The following is a 16,721-nucleotide window of genomic DNA, read 5'->3' as shown; positions in this document are numbered from 1 at the left end:
TCACTTCACCACCTCCTCTGTGCAGAAAGAGGCCTTCAACAAGCTCCTCTCTAACTGGGGATAGCAAAGCCACTGGTGACCGCCAAATTTTAAACCTTTTTCTTCCTCCACACCATTTTTTAAAAACATTTTTCTCTCCAAATCGGGCCACAAGCTCCAGATTTGAGACTAGCTACCAGATTAATAACCAAGTGCCAGCCCAATTATTGTTGAAACCGGTGACTAAATGGTTGGTCAGGCTATTTGGTATGCACTGGAGAGCGTTAGTTGAAGGTTTTTGTCTATACTGTCTCTGAATCTACAATTAAGTCTGAAATGAGACCCTAATGAAAAGGACAGCAAAATACGTACTTTTATATACAACCCAGTTATAAGTGCTCTTCCCACCGCTGGACCATCATTTGGTGTAATCCGAGCAGCAGAAGGACCTTGAGCTGGATCTCAAGTGCTTTAGTTAAATTACTAAAGAAGGAATCTGCTGTCTTGCTAGTTAGGCCAGAATGGTTTGTAGATTTAGGCCTACGGGGCTGCTGGGAAGCTTTTCCCCAAGCATCACCGTGTCCTAAACTAATAAGAACAGCGGTTGAAAGCACAAATTTACAGGAAGAAATGGCCAAGGAGAAAAGTTCTGCAGGAATCAATTTTCATTATGTATTATGATCTCTGTCCAGGAGACCCATTCCCCCTCAGTTCTCAGACTTCCTTATCCCTGTCTAATATCACTGCAAAGCAGCAATAGTTTTGTTTCTGAATCGCATGGTCTTTAAGAGATTTCATGCTGTGCAGAATAGATACATGCTAATGGCTTGATAAATTGTGAATATTTTACTTTCTTCTGGGGTGAAACAGTTCTTTTAGGCATCTGTACTGCATGGCATTAGAGTCATTAATGTGCTCTGCCAAAAGACATATGAATAGTTTTAGTTAACAAATAAGCAAATCTTTTTCATAACTGTAGGGAAGTAGCATATATATAACCTGAGGCCATTACACGCATATTTTGTTCTAGAAAGCAAAGAGTAGTCTGCTTGTTCATTTTCTGTAGAAGATTTAATCACCTTGCACAAGATACCTGAGGATGGACAGGTGGATTAATTAATAGTGGGGTTTAACTGTAAATATCTTCCTTTGAGAGGTTATTTTTCATGCATACATTTGTCTTGCTAGTGACTTTCTTTGAAATATTAAAGGTGCTATTATTTAATTTAAATATTTTTTTGGAAAAAGAGCATCTTGAAGATTAACAGAAGGATGTGATAGGAATGGATATGGATAGTTCTTAGCTCCATACGTTTAAATTAGGCTTTACAGTTATTTTCTTTTCATGTTTCTTATAGGTCTCTGGTTCTCCACAAAGAGAAAAGGAAAATCATCGGTCAGTTTGGTAATGTTTTAGGGAATTGCTATTCTGTTACTGTTCCAAAATGCCTTTGGGACCATCGGATTTCCCACAGGTTCTGGCACTCAGCATAATGTCCGGGTCACTTGGAGTGACATCTGTAGTGCAGCCATCAGTGGTCTTTGGCTTTTACCAAAGTAGTAAAAAAAACCCTGAGGGGTTTCAGCAAAGCACTGTCTTGAATCTCTTCCTATCTTCCTGATACTAAAGCAAACTGTCCTCTCATTGTGATAATGTGATGACCCTCCAGCTTCAGGTTTATCGATACAAAATATGTGCCATGTACTCATAAACAAAACAGTGTGTTATGGATTGTTAGCATAACAAAGAGCATACCGATTTGTAGGTCAAGAATACACAGCGGATATATATTTAACATGTATCTTTTGGGCAGATCATTAATTGCAGCATGACAGACTTTAGATTTTACGTGAAAGCTGGCTTTAAAATACAGGACTGTAAAAAGAAACTTTCACTCCTATTTCTGTTTTGTAAGCTTAGACTGGATGAACTGATTAAAAAAAAAAAAAAGAAAGAGTGTGGCTAAAGCATTTAACAACGGAAATTTATGCTTAATCCTGAAATCATCGGATGTCCCAGCCAAAATGGAGCTTAAAGCAGAAATGTTAAGAGATTTTGCACTAGCAAAGGTAGCAGCTAGTGCTTTAATATTAAGGCGAGTCCAACAGAACGCCAAAGTAAAAAAGTACAGCAGGGAAGGACAAGGTAGTTTACAGCTGAATATATCATGTTTCTTCCTTTTCTGTCTATGGATGATGAGTAAGTACCTAGAAGGCAGTGCAGCCGTGTGGTTAGGCTGTGGAAAAAATAAAGCTATTGTGCAGGGTGGAATTTCTTTTTCTGCCCATTGGGGGAACAAATTCTTCATTGGATGTGTTGGAAGTCCTTACATTGAAGGGGTTCATTAAGCAAGTGTGAAGCTCCATTAGCCCTTAGGCTGTGCTATTGTAGAGCAGTGCTGCTCTGCCCAGTGATCTCTGCAGAAAGATCTTTTTCCCTTTGCAGGACACCTGACTTGTCCTTTTATTCTGGCCGGCCCTGAAGAATTATGTATGCCTTTTAACATCTATCACTATGAAGGGTTTTTATTTGTACAGGAGAAGGCTGTGTACTGTGTCCAATGTCATATTTACCTGTCAGTATACATTCACATTTGCATCATGTACTTAGCTTGTTTCAGTGAGGATCTTAGGCTAACACATGTATTTACATCACTTTATTAAGCCATACAATGTTATGTAGACCAAGGCAGACAGCACCATTTCTGTTTTACATAGTAATAAATGACGGTACCTGAAATGGACAATGGTTAGGAAAGAGTCACTCCTAGAACCATAAAAAATACTGAAGTTTAAGTACCATGGAACAATTCACCACATGGCCATAACCTGTCGATTGTGATGGTATTATGGATTATGTGTCATTAACTTGTTTTTGTTCAGGTTTTCATGCTATTTAGGGCATACTCAGTTATCGATCTTTAGAAATCGTCACTTTTGGTTGATTCTTTTGTTTGGCACACTGCCACCTAGCTGCACTCTTTCCTCAACAGTTCTGTAGTTAAGCTAGAAGCAAGATCAAACATTTGACAGGTGAGGTTTACTTGGATTCACCTGAAATATTCTTCAGTAATGAAATTGCTGATGGGAAGAAGGGACAAAACTAGAAGAACCATATTGCTATTGTTACAATTCATACAGTGAGAGTTGACTCAGTGTAATTTTGAAGCAAGTCGTGATGTGCTGATGTTAACATTATTTTCTCTCTGAAAGATTTTGATAATAAAGAACGCAACAAGCTTAGCCAGGCACATTGCAATAGGTAGGCATTTGGGAAAAGAAATGAGGCAAAAATATAAATACAGAGGATGCAAATTTACTGAATTTTTGTTTGGAGGGAATGAAAGCTGACCGTTACAGTAATTCTCTGTATAGGAAATAAAATCCATGTGTTAGAGCGAAGATGTGGAAATAAGCTATATAAAGAAAACCTATTACTGTGAGTTGAGGTGGATGTGACATCATTTAGGGAATTACAGCCAGTCTGCAAAAGCACTAAGTGGATATTTCACCAACGTAGGAACTATGTGCTTTAAATAATACTTGAAATGATGCTTTTTAACTCTAAAGTTAACTGCTCGGTTACCTTATCTTTATGTCTGTATCTCACATAAAGCCAAAAGAAGAAAGAGAACATGAAAGCTGTGTGCAAAGGTCCATGAAGAATTGTGAGGCAGTAGAGGAGCCGTAATACCTTTTATTAGTGCAACTAAGATTTGAAAACAGACAGCATCTCTCTTTTTGGCCCATCAGTCTTTTTTTCTCAAACTGTATCTAACTGTCGATACAAATCTTGTCTTTCTCTAGCCCTAGAGAGTCATGCACAGCTATGATACAGTTTCTTAAGAACAGTGAGGCATAGCAGTATGGCAGCAAGACAGGTCAAATTGCCTTTATTCTTCCTCTAGCCAGGTATTTATATGGTGTTCTTAACTGTGCTTTCTGGTAGTAAGTCATTGCAGCAGGTCTCTGAATGAGATGATCTGTCATGTTTTTACATGTGTTTGTCAGTTTTTACATGCACAGAAGAAGTAATAGGTTTGAACCCAAATGGCAAGTGGGCTCAAATCTTGCTCAGAAAAGACTGAAAAAAGCTTCTGACTTTTGGAAGGATGTGTTGTGATGGATGAATCACTTTGTTTCCCGAATTGCATGATTTTTGGACTCTACTTTCTCATCCTGCCCAAGTAATCAATAGCCAGTTGTTCAGTGTAAGAGCAGGTGTCAGAGCCAAACGTTAAAATAATTTGCATTATAGCACAGTAGTGAGTCCAGAAAGTGCTGCATTCTGTGGTGCTTGTCAGTGAGACTTTGAGGAAGCTCCGCAAAATATTGCTCACTTAATGCAACAAAAGTTCAGCATTTCCATGGAAAGTCAATACCTCCACATCTGCGAGGAAGTTAACTCCAGTTCATAAAGGGTTGCACTGTTTTTTTCCTTAACACTTTTAAAGCATAAAACCTTTGAATATGTGAGTGTGTGGAGATGTATGATGTATTTCTGTGTCCTGTACGTGCTGTGGTGATCTGCATTTTTTTCTGGGTAAAAGACAAGAGTTGATACATACCATGTGCATACATAGAGTCATTTCTTAATTTAGCAGCTCATATAGAAATTCTGTCCAACTCTTTTCATCCTTCCTTCTCTCACTGTGTATGTGTGGCAAACACCCTGGGGTTCCTGTGGTTTTTGAAGTGTATTTGCATGATACGGTATAATGAGTGATTATATTGTTTTGTAGTTGTTTGAAGGAGGTCACAATAATGGATTTTTTCTTCTTCTTCTTTTTTTTTGTGGTATTTTTAATAGTTTTAGACATTTTGGGATCAGCCACCATACAAAAGGAAGAGATGTATCTAAGAAACACCTAATTGTGACAAATTATCAGGAGACTTTAGATGTGGTCTAATATCTTGTTTTCCTGTAAATCCCACTCTAGAAGAGGGATTTCTGAATTTTTATTTTTGTCTCTGTGTATTTGGCTTCCGAGCACAGAAAAAGCAGATTTCTTTGCAGAGAGGGAGATCAAGAATTTTTTGGTAGTGTGTCAGACCAAAATATTTCAGACGTGTCTTATCATTGTAATAGCAGTGCTTTTCCTATTCTTGACCAGCTCTTTAGAACAATCACACAGGAAATACCTTGCAGGACTTTATTTTTTAAGAAGTCTTTGAAAACTGTTTGCAAATTGTCCAGTGCAAAAGTAAACAACAAAGCTTTTTAGTACATAGTTAATCGGAGCAGATGTTGAAGTATCCATATCTCTGTGGCTCACATGCTTCATCCTCACTTTGATAAGTTTATCACCATTAGGACAAACCCACAGGATGCATTACTCACCTCTTGACTCTTCCAAGTTGATGAGTCCCATCCGCAGTAATGCAAAATGACACAGGGGAGGGAAGGAGTAAAATGCAGGCCCAATACCCTAACACATGCACAAAACCTCCACTAGAGCCTGCCATTGTTGTAGGAAATGTGGAGTGTTTACATGGACGTGCAAGAAGTGCTATTTCTTCTGCATGGCTGGCAGTCGTGCAGTGCCCCTGCTGTAGGTGGAGGAAGGGGTCTGGCCCAGAAATGGGATGGTGCAGCCAGCAGGAAAGGAAAACGGGATTGTGTGCCGGCAGCTGCTGAGGAGTTGAAGATAGAAGGAGCCTTATGTTGGAAGAGCCCTTGTCTTTGAAAGAAGAGCACTGGGACATTCAGAACTAACAGGAAGTTTGGAGCAGAGGCATCACAGAGAGGTCTTTACAGTGAGGGGGAGGGAAAGTGTCCCACAAAGAACTTGCAAGGGAAAGAGGCAAGAAGTCTTGGAAGCTGCACTAAACTCAGCCAGTTGAAATTATGAAATACACTATTGTCAAGTTTCTGTGCCCTTTCATCCACAAACAGTACCGCTGATAGTGTTAATAGTCTTTTAATTGCTATATATTTGCATTAAATATGAAAAAAAAAAAGAACATTTGAAAGATGGAGATATGTTTCTGGACTGAATGTCAGAATCAGGGCCTTATATAACATTAACACGTTTGTAACATGCATTGGGTTGCTCTTCTTCTGTTCCTTGGCTGGTTAGCTGACTTCAGGGTAGGCACGGCTATTTTGGGCTGTGCTTCCCTTTGAGGCAATCGACTTACTTGAAAGAGTTTACTATTTATAAAACCTGCCTTAATGGAGTGTCAGCATAGACCTGTGATATGTAAAGTCTTTACAAAAGTGGGGAACGGGATGTTATATCATTGAGCTTCCTCCATCATTGATGAAGCCAAAGGGGTTCCTGAGAGGCACTTGCTGGCCCCAGCTCTAAGCTGAGAGAACTCTGTCAATGTCCATTGATCATGCAGGGAACCATAGAGGCTCTTACAAGGCTAACAAAGATGCCCGTGCTGGATAATACTCAAAGTACTGTCATTAGCACTGAAATGTCCGAACACATGGTTGCTGCAGCACTTTTCATTTAAAAGCATCTGAAAGAAGGTCAAATTTATAGTCCATAGACCGGGTTCAGATCGCAGTTAAACCTTTGGAAATCCAGAGTAAAGTTCATTTTGTTGCAGTAGCTGAAAGGGCAAGATGCTCAGCAATACAGCATTAGTATGGTTTCAAGGAAGCCAGTGTGTTTATTTCTGTTAGTAACCAAGGCCTCTAAGGGTTTGGCTACTTTTCTTTAGTAATTAATGGAGATAGTAAGAGATGAGGAGAGAGTGTTCTTACCACCCAAATTTAATCTCCCAGGCATCTCTCTGAAGCTGATTAAGAGTAATAGACTCCTCCGGAAGGTGGTTCAAAGCACCTATATTAATTATTTTACGTATCTGTGGATAAGTAAATCAAGATTGCTAAGCAAAAGTAACCTTGCATTGATTATGATTAGAGTTAATGTTACAGTAAAGCAGAGCCCTGAGTAGTTATATGCAGGAAAGAGGAAATTTTGACAAACAACGGCTAATACAAAAAGCCCTGGCTTAGCATTCTGATTAAGAACATTTTTTTGGTCTGCATTTGGCTCAATATATGGGCCCCTGAGACAGGTGAAATAGAGGGTTGAAAGTAATTCAGTACTAATGCTTTTGGTCTAATGCAGATTGGAGTCTGTCAGAAGTAGCAGTGGTATAGAAAGCAGCATTTGGTCAAGTTTAATTTTTCTTTGAAATATTTCTGTGAACTATGGTAAAAACAGATGGAATCAAAAATACACTAAGTAGAAAAAAATGACAAAAGAGAACAGACTGCATTGTACTGAAAAGTAATTACTTCAAGTTTGACCACTTGGAATGGGTTTCAAAAGCAACAAGTCAAAAACATTTCATTTATACTTTTTCATTTCAATTATAGGTTTTCCTTTTCAGGGAACACATCTTCATCTGTAGAACAAATATACACTTAATGCACTTTATATTGGGAACAATAATGATTGATGCTGAATTTTAGAAAATGTTATTATGGAAAGATGTCATGAGCATCATGTCTGTTGACTGATGATTTTAGGGAGTACTTCTTTGAACATGGGAACTTAATATGGTATGAATGATTTGGGAAGAGAGGAGGGCTTCATGAGGGATGCTGTGTTGCTCACAGGTGGCCATAATGAATTCAGCTGTCCTCTTTTGCTTCAGATTTTATGTCCTCTCAACAACTTGCAGCTTGACCCATTTACTTGTAACAGAGAGCAAAATCTACCTCTTCCATACAGTGCCAGAGTTGTCAGATTATGCATTGTGTTATGTTATGTATATATACATTAGCATTGTATTCAACGTTTGTTAGGGCAGGAGCATGCTATTCACTGATTAACTGAAGTCAGACCAGATACTACTCTTTAGCAATGCTCATTTGTACCCAGAAATCTTCAGAAGGGGGTATTTCTGTTTATTTACATTTTCAAAGCGTACCTGCAAATTTTTGAGGCACTAGTTATTTCTTGCTGTCCTAACCTTGGACAACTTAATTACTAACTGAGAACAACTTAAAAACAAATTGAAAAATTAGACTAAGGAAGCTATTTTGGAATCCTAAATTCAGATTTACTTTGTTGATTAAAAAAGATTATGGTATATTTTACTTCAGAGCTTTAGTGTTTTGATTTTTTTTTTCCAGTTTTACAGGTGCCCAGCAGTGTAACTGCAAAGTTTTTTCCACTGCATTTTTTCCAAGCAGCAAAAATTCTTGCTTTATGTTTCTTGGGAATATACATCTGAAAGAAACCATCAAATTCGGCATTAAGTTAATTTTAGCATTAAATTATTTTGAGGTGTAGAAGTTTGGAGTAATCTGATAAGAATAATTTATTTCAACTCTTATTATTTCTGTGAGTTGACAGATGCAAGAAAATGTATTATCAGGTACATAGATGTTTCTCAAATGCAGTTTATTAATTACTGTCATTCATCCTAATAATAGAGGCTTTTGTGGTAGTTCCTTTGCCTTTAGTATGCAAGGCTATTCTTTCCATTTCTATCTCAGCACCTTGACACAGTAAGAACTAGCAAGTTTAGAATTATCTTCAGGTGAATTGCAACTTTTTGGGGAAATTTCTGTAAAAAAAATACCTATAATGCATGAAAAACATGGTATCTTTTATTAATGCTTTCACAGAAAGAGTAATTAACATCAGTTACGACAAAGCTGTTATGAAAAAACATTACAGAAAAACATTAAAACGACAAACTACTCTCTAGAAAAGTCACAGGTAAGTATTATAAATGAATTTCTTTTTTGTTACAAAACTTTCGGACTGTTTATATGGACAAAGTAAGTATATATTTGTTTGCGATGCTGAAGTCGAAAGACGTTAGTGAAGTGAAAAAGATAAAGCAGTAGAGGAAGACATTATTTTGACTTTTGAAAAAGTAGTGACAGATGAAAAGGCATATGAGGCCAAGGGTTAATTAAAAGATTCCAACCGTATCTATAAGCTGATCTGTGAAGAAGTTGAATGGATTCCCATACATTTGTGTATTCGCAGCGAATAATTTCGTCGTATTACTGGAAGGTGGGGATTTTATTTATTGTTTTGCCAAAAGCACGCACACACAAGAGAGAGATTTCTGCTTGAATTAAAAAGCAACTTGGCTACCATCTCTTACCAACACTTGCATTTTTGTACTGAAGCTGTATGCTTAATACTGCCTCTGACACTGCTCTCCATCCTTCTTACTGATTTCAGTAAACCCAGACCAAGCTAAAAGCGTGGGCTCCCTCTGCTGGCTACGGTGGTGCTCCGAGCCCTTCTCAGGATGCTCAGCAGGCGCTCTGCACAAAACGATTGGGAAGAAATGAGCTGCAGCTTATTTTAAACAATTAAAGCAGGAAGTAAAAATGTAATCTAGCCCTTTAAATGCAGCCGCTGCGTAAAACTTGCCTTTGAAATGCCCAGACACTCTGAAATGGTAATAGTTTTATGGCAAAACTGCAACCGACAGACCTCAAAAGAGGTTTTTACTTTCTGTGACTTCACACACCAAAAGAGATTGGTATATGTAAAGAAGCGAGGATGCAGTCCAACCGATTCTAACTTGTGTAAAACTCACCAGAAAGCTAATATCCCATCCTTAACTTATTTTTAGCTATTTCTAGACTTGGGGGCATAACTTATTTCAAGAGCCTTTGATTTCTTTTCAAATCCTCAACTGGATAAGGCTCTGAGAAACCTGACCTGAAGCTGGTCCTGCCCTGAGCTGGATGTTGAACCAGATTTCTTCTGTAAGCCCTCCCCACTCCCAACATACATTGTTCTGTATTTTTATCCTAGATGTGAGAGGAAGGTTAGAGTTACAACAAAGAGTTTGTATAATATAGCCTTTAACCCAATGTTCATCTTGAAAAGCCCTTCAGTGTAGAAAGTAGCATTCTACCTGCATAAAGAGAGGGGCTTGGATGCACTTTCTGCACAGTAACCCTTGCTTACCAGCAGGTCTTTGCAAGAGGAGAGGTATAATACAGGTGCAGAGGACCAGGCTGCAGATTAGTGAGCTGCTTTGTCATTAAGGAAAGTGCCTGCATGTCCTCTGCACCAACTAGCAGCTATTAATAAAGCTGTGGAAAACTATCTACAGTTCATTTAAGAAGGAATCCTAGACCCTGTGTTTTAGACTGAGGGTTCAGCAAATAGTCTCTGGCATTCCTGTACAATGAGGAAAGGCTGCACAGACTGTATGACAGTAAGGGAATATTTTTAACACCCTGTATTGTGACCAACACTTACCACAGAGATGCTTGCCACAACCATTCGCTGCATGGGAAAGAGGGTGGATGAATGTAAACTCTCCATCCTTCCCAAAGTATTGAACAGCAGTATGTAGGTTACATGAAAGTTTACAGTGCCTGAGGGAAGCAAGGAAACATACAATATTCATGAGAGAGAGAGGCTTCTTTAGAAGATGGTTCAGAACAAAAGCCATAATCTGGGTGTTCTTGATTTTTTCCTCCAATACAGTTTATCTCCTATCAACAACAACGGTAGCCTAACAAGTCTGTTCTTTGAAGGCTAAACTTAACTTTTGTGAATACTTCTCTCCCTTCCCTCACTTGGTGTCCAATGTGATTTTCTTGGTTCTGCAGGCCATGGATGGAAATGGATTTTGGTTCTTATCTGATGAGTTTGGATTTTATATGAAAAAGTGGTGAGATCAACTTGCCACAACAGGATCCCTATCACCCTGCCATCAATGGGTCAGATGAAAAGTTTGTTTGGACCCGTGTTGTGATTTCAGTTAAAGGTAACTCTCAAAAGGACTGTGCTTTTTCTACTAATTTTCAGGAAAGCTGCCTTCACAAACACGATGTCAGAATTATTATGAGATATGTTTCAAGGTTACAAAAGGCAATCCTGAATGAATATTCTGAAATCTTTAAGACATAGGGTGACCAATTCATTCCCATGTTAGCAGTGATGAACCCAGCTACAACGTAAGTAATAGGAGGAGGAAGGGGTACAAAACACCCTGGTAGCTTTATGATGATAGTTCTCACGAGGACACTGTATCCTTAGTTAGTCCTCTGTGGTCAAAATACTCTTCATTCACTAGACGGTTTTTCAGGAAATAGAGAAAAAAACAAAACAGAAGGTACAGAAAAAACATGGAGAAGCCTTGTGATTCTTCACAAGTTGTAAAGTTCTAGGGTATTTTTAGAGCTCACTGTATTTATGTGATTACTTCAGATATTCTCTGTATAAATAGCCGTTATTAGATAGCTGTGCACAATCTACTTGCATTTAGCCCATTAATGGTGTCAGTAGACACCATTTACCAATCTAAATTGTACGCAGGCAAATGAACAGAGCAAACAACCTACTTTGCAAACACCTTTGCATTAGGAATTTCTCTCTCCTTTATACCTCACTTTGAGACACATATTTAGATTTGAGGGATGAGGTTTCAAGACTTGTTTTTTCTGTGACAAAAAATAATCTATTAATTGAGCTAGATGAGGTTATGAAATGGTAGACGGGTCAGCTCACATTGAGCCCAGTGTAGTTTCAGGGATGGATTCCCCTCCACAGTTATCTTAAATCCATAGTTGTAAGGGCCAGTCTTTCAGTTCATACTCTTGTTTTGCTGATTTTAATTGAAGTTAGTGGAAATTTTGACTCACAAGTGATATATCATGCTACGGAGTGGAGCTGTTTACATGCCTGTGTATACGTATATTGATATACCAGAGCTTTCTTGGACAGATCTGACACGTCTTTCAGGCCAAATGCAAAGCTGAGCTAGCTCAAGTCATGCCTTCAAGAAGATGAAGAATCAAAGCCACTGCTAAATAGAAATTGCTTTCTGAAACCAAAGAAGGGACGTGGCTTTAGGTGTTAGATTTTTACATGCTTTTTATTTTCTAACACATTTTTAATATACTGGAAAACAGATTATGCAGTTTATATAAATGCCTGGATTTTCAAGAAGTCATGTAAAAATATGAATATGATTACCCTACTCTCAGTGCTATCTGAGTTTTAGTGTATTTGATCCCATCAGAAAATGCAAAAAAAAATAAATTCTTCCATATGCTGCCTAAAAATCCTGGGAGAAGCATGCACTGTTCATTAAAATACAGTGTATATTCTATGATTTTTTTTAACCTCATTTTATATTCAGTGTATCTGCTTTTATACGAGCATAAATTCTTTTTTTAATATTTTCTTCCACACATTAGGTTTGTCTGCTGTAATAATGACATAGGAGAATGTTTGCTGAAATGTGCTGTATCCGAGTCTGTAGCTTGGGCCTTTGCAGTCATCAGGTAGGTGTTCCAATTTATGAATAATAGGTTTTCTGGAAGCAAGTGCGTGAACCACCACCACCGGCTTGCCTCAGCAACTTCAAAGGGAAACTTTTTTATTTTCAGAAGAGACAGAAAGATCACATTTGAAGGTTGAAAAGGGTGCACTGCACCTTTTAGCCAAGACAAGGAGAATCAGCCAGGGTCTGAGAGATTTCTTTGCCAAATTTTTTAAATAGGAATACAAAGAAAATGCTCTTTAAGTTGTAAGTAGTATGGATAAAGTTACTTATAGGCAAAGTGGCTTTATTATTGCTTCCAGATGTGAATTCTGAAACACAGAAAGGGCAGTTAGCATTTGGGTCCATTAAAAAGAATATAATTCAGGACTCATTCAGCCTTATAGACTCTCTCTTGGATGAGAAAGAGAAGACAGGAATGAGAACCCAGCTCAGTTGAACGCACTCGCTGTGGATGGAGCCATTACATGGAGCTTGGGCAGGATGTGTTACTTGAAAAGCAGCATCTGGACACATACGCACACCAGCACAAATAATTGACAGTTTCGTTCCATGGCCAAAAAGAAATTGGAAGAATATTCTCTCCATCTGACTGTTTCTTTTATTCTTGCAGCATCACAAGTAACATACAGATAGCCATTTCCAAAGTAGGTGAATTGGGATACGGCTTCCCGTTTCCCCCTGAAACCCAGAGGCTATACCTCACCTTGTAGGCAACTCTGAGGGTAATCACTGCCAATAAAGTGAAGGCACACACTAAAAATGGTACATTTTTGCTTCTCTTGTCTGCTCCCATTGTGTGCTGAGCTTTGCCAGCTCACGGTGCTGACTCTGTAGGGATGACGGTAGTCTGAAGATGATGGCGCCTGTGTAATCCGGAGGACCACAGGACCACAGGACTCATGGCCTATAGAGGTATGGGCTCCTTCAGGGCTTATAAAGGCTCTCAAGCACAGGCTAAAGAACCCTGATGCATAAAATCAAACAAAGGGAAGCCAGTGCAAGCCCAAATCCAAAGTGATGCACCACTAGGCAGGTCCTAGTGAGCAGCCTGCAGCCTGTCCTTCAACAGTCGTGTGTGGGCAGCAGGCAGACAGGAGCTGGACACATGATGCTTACAGCTCTTCCAAAGGTGGCAGAGCTCCTGCCAGTATGTTTTAGCTACTTTCCTCATTCTGGAGAGCCAGAAAATATAGTGAGAGTGATTTGGCTTATTGACAGTCTTGCACAATAGCATTGTTAGTGGAGCTCCAGCTGCAGAGCTTCTTTTACCAGTGATGCTGATGAGTATAAACTTGAGAAAACCTATCTCAAGTTGTGCATTTCAGGCCTAGTTTGGAGGGCTGACATTTATAAAAGGGAAGCCCAAGCGTATTTTAACTTTTAAATCATGGAAAAATAAAAATACTGAAGGGACCATGATTTTACAAAGATGTATTTTAGTACACAACTGCATAGTGAGATAGGTTTTATTCTGTGAATTCCCTGAGGACACTGACTGCTTATATCTTTCTCACTAAGGAGTATATAGGACCCAATTCTTCTGTGACTGTATACTCAAAATTAATGTAGGTTTCCAGGGGGTGCCACATGTGGAACTGATGAACACGAATTGTAGGACCCTTGTAAAATGTCTCTGCTAAAGTGTTCCAGCTTTTAAAGTTTGTCCCTAGCTTCTTGCACATAAATTTCTATGAAAGCAGATTTTGTCTGCAAATGGATGCAGCCAAATGTGTAGGCAATGCATATACATTACTTAACCAAAATAAAAATTTCATGAGTAGAATTTATTCTGGGTTGTCTTTATCTTGACAGTATTAGTGTTTTAAAAATACTTAACCAAAAAACACCAACTGCACTTCACACCAGACCCTCAGGAAATGCAATAATACACCACAGGAGAAGAGAATAAAAATCACCAATTAATAATGCATAGAATGTCAGTAGCTATAGCTGATATCTGCTACTGAATTAATAGAAAAAGCAACTTTACAAAAAGCATAATAAAAAAGATTCTATCAGCATTGGCTTTGCTTAAATCATTCTTCCTTGGATGACCTTCAGTGTGGGATTTTCACAAAGCACACCAGAGGTCATGTGGATGACAATGGTAGTAGGGTGATGGTTGGACCAGATGATCTTGGAGGTCTTTTCTGACCTAAATCAATCTCTGGTTCTATTCTATGATTCTATGAGATATCTGACTCTATGGTTTTGCTGTTTGTTTTATGCAACTGTCTAAAGAAATATCTCATTTCTTAATAAAAATGTGGTTCTACTGCAATCATAAACACCAATGAAGTTGGTGGAAGGGTTCACAATGAATTCAATTAGTCTTCACTGGCTCTCAGTCACCCACATATCCATATGTTTTCTCAAAATAAAGCTACGTTTGAGGATGCAATTGTGACACTTGCTGGTGCAAAGTTAGGCTCATAAAATATATGGATATCAGGCTTCACCTTATGAAGTTTGGGCCTACAGTGCAAAGGGATAGGGAAACTCAAAGACACTTAATATTTTCCTGATTTAAAGATGACCATGCATAACTCATTTGTGGCTTTACTTCAATCGACACCCTGCTCTTTTGTTTATAAAGTCATCCAAGAGTCACAACTAGAAAGGGCATATTCTAAGGGGGCCGCAATTCTTTTGACGCCTTTTTAAAATTAAATAATAAATATAAATCACAACTGAGAGAATCTGGTAAACCTGTTGCATAAATACCTATAATGCCACAGTCTACTAAGTACCTTCAGATGGAAATAGGCATTTCTGGAATTGAATTTTTCTAAACTAAGCTATTTTGTATTACCAACACAGCTCCCTTCTTCCCCTCCAGAACACCTAAAAAAGTTGACGACTGCTGAAGCTGCATTGAAATGAGGTACATAATTCACAAAGAAGATGTCAGAAAAGCTATTTTCCAGCATTACCCACTTCAGGTACTGCCTAAAATTCCTTTGGCATGGCCCTGGCTGCCCTTGAAGTTGCCACCAGCCCCATGCAGAAGTGCCCGAAGGTTGGGTGAGAGGACACTCTTCTCACTGGACTTCTGCCGGGTTGTGGGAGTGAGGAGCTTCTCCTTGAAATGCCTCTCCCATCCAAAGCCAACCTCCTATTTGCACTCAGTGACCAGATCCTGACCACCTGATTGCTAAAGCAATGTCAACATTACCTTTTGCCTAACAGCATCCAGCCAGAAAATGAGGAGAAACTCCAGGCTCTCTGCAGGCACTGCCTTTCCCTTCCCCTGGGAGCATGGCAGCTCCTACTGCAGTGTATGCTGAGAAGAGAGTCCTTGCATTAAACCCAGATGTCACTGCTGCTGGAAGCAGAAGAGTCTGCTGTCAAAGGCAAAGCAGAAAGTTCAACTTTGCCACTTACCAAATGAGGGAGACCTGGGCTCCTGGATCAGGAAAACACGCCCCTCTACCTATTAATGCTAGCTACAGATCTAGCCTTGGAATAACTGCTTTGTCTCATGAAGGCAGAAAAATATTAAATTGTATAAGAGTTGTGCATCCATTGCTCAGGAAAGTGCAGCTACCCTGTAATCAGAAATGTTTGGTAAGGGAAATAATACTTATGCACCATATACTTTAAAATATCCAGTTAATTCAAATGCTGTTTGGATTTAAGAGAATGAGTAGGTTTCAAGGCTGCTCTTATACAGACAAGGTTTCCTTCTACAGAATTCTGTTGTATTGCATATAAATTAACTTCATTGTTTCATGCAGTTTAGAATGTTTTCCTTTCCCATCAAACTTTCAAGATGTTGATGATTCTGTTCATCCCTTGTCTGGGCAATATGTTGAAATTTCAGAATGGTTGAAAGCTTAACTATTGTTTTGACATGAGTTGCTCTTTTTGATCATTTCTAAATACATCATTTCATTAATAAATGTGTATTATTTCAGCTATACTGCCTTACATTTTAAGATTAAAGCTTTGAAAGTAAAACTGATCAAACAGAAAATTAATTAGAAAATCATCTAAATAACTTTTCCCAATTTTTTTGAAATGTTTTTTTTTTTTATTATTGTTATTTATTTTTTTAATAAGGAGAAACTCAGTGAAGCTGTCTCTTCTCCCCCTCCAAACAATTTCAGTTTAAATCATTGTGTATCTTGTGGCAATAGTAGATTTCTTAAAATTTTCCATTCAGCTTCATTCCTGATCCTGGAGGAGTAGGGACTCATTATTTCTTTCAAAGTGATGATGGATAGGTAGTCTGCTTTTTCACTTTTAAAGTATTATCTGATTGTTGAAAATATAAACATAATATGTTATATTATGCCTTAGTTATCCAACAGAAGAATGAAACAAAAATATCATTATGTTTTTCCCAGCACTGAGACTGTGCAATCATGTTGTTATTATTACATAGGATTTACGCTGGTGATATCACACAAGTATTTTATCATATGTATCGATATTTGTTTCCAAAGAGGTTGATTTTGGGCTTTCTTTTTAAATGTCACAGGTCTGTTAACACT

This window comes from Cygnus atratus, chromosome 1 (genome assembly GCF_013377495.2).
Source record: "Cygnus atratus isolate AKBS03 ecotype Queensland, Australia chromosome 1, CAtr_DNAZoo_HiC_assembly, whole genome shotgun sequence".
Taxonomy (NCBI): Eukaryota; Metazoa; Chordata; class Aves; order Anseriformes; family Anatidae; genus Cygnus; species Cygnus atratus.
The sequence above is the reverse complement of the archived record's forward strand: the minus strand, read 5'-3'. Positions refer to the sequence as shown.